Raw genomic sequence first — 985 nt, 5'->3', positions numbered from 1 at the left:
TAACTATTGATTGAGTTCCCTCTATGCACAGAGCTCTCTTCCCTGGTAGAGTTTACACTCCAATGCAGGGGGAGGAGAGAAAACAATAAACAATGAACACAACGAAGAGGTAAATTCTATTGTATGCCCAATGACAACATAATTCACTCGATACTAAAACTCCGGTAGCACAGGGGGCCGCAAACTTCAACGCCTGCAGTGGTCAGGAAAGAACCAAAATAAGTAAGTCAGAATGGATGGAAAAAGACCCCGCCCTTTTAAATTATTCTGGCTTTTGAGAAAGATAAAAGTCCAGATAATATGTCTCTTTTCTCTTCCTAAATCTACCTTCAGAAAATGATAGTACGATGCTCGCTTCAGTGGCACGTATACTAAAATTGGAAGGTTACAGAGGATGCGCATGTCCCCTGTGCAAGAATGAGTCATATTTGTGAAGCGTTCCATATTTGAAAGAAAGAAAGAAGGAATGGAAAGAAGGAAGGAAGGGAGGAAGGAAGGAAGGAAAGAAGGGAAGAAAACGATAGTACCTGTGTCATAAAAATGGCACTTGACACCCTTCCTATCTGAGACACGAATGGCAAGCTACACAGGCCTTGGCATTGTCAGAGGGCACTGGGAACGCAATGTTTTCACTTCTAGCCAATTGGCAGCCATTGGGAACATGGGCTCGGGGTCACCAGAACTGCCAGGTTTTCAAGAGAAGTCACAAATTTACATTTTGGGTAAAATGTCCTGATTGGAACATAGCAATGTATTTCATAATCTTTTTCAACTGTGTAAGTTCCCCCCCTTCTTCCTCTTCTCCAAAATTTGCTGGCTACATCTGGCCCGCAGACATAATCAAGTTTTAATGTCTAAAACACCTTAAATTTTACTCATGTGATTTTTTAAAACTATGCTTTTGTTTCACAGTATTTTGTAAAACCTGGGGAGTGAAAGAGCATGTCTCTCGACTCTAACCATATAGTCCCTTAACTATTATAGA

At 41.0% G+C, this 985-nt stretch overlaps 1 non-coding gene across 1 annotated transcript; it reads left to right on the top strand.

The window, feature by feature from the left end:
* The first annotated feature begins 347 nt into the window (after positions 1 to 347).
* On the top strand, positions 348 to 450 carry LOC115278561. Its single transcript, XR_003902966.1, has one exon. It is a non-coding gene; the product is annotated as a U6 spliceosomal RNA (small nuclear RNA).
* Positions 451 to 985: the final 535 nt, after the last annotated feature.

This window comes from Suricata suricatta, chromosome 14 (assembly GCF_006229205.1).
Source record: "Suricata suricatta isolate VVHF042 chromosome 14, meerkat_22Aug2017_6uvM2_HiC, whole genome shotgun sequence".
Lineage (NCBI taxonomy): Eukaryota > Metazoa > Chordata > Mammalia > Carnivora > Herpestidae > Suricata > Suricata suricatta.
The sequence above is the reverse complement of the archived record's forward strand: the minus strand, read 5'-3'. Positions and strand labels throughout refer to the sequence as shown.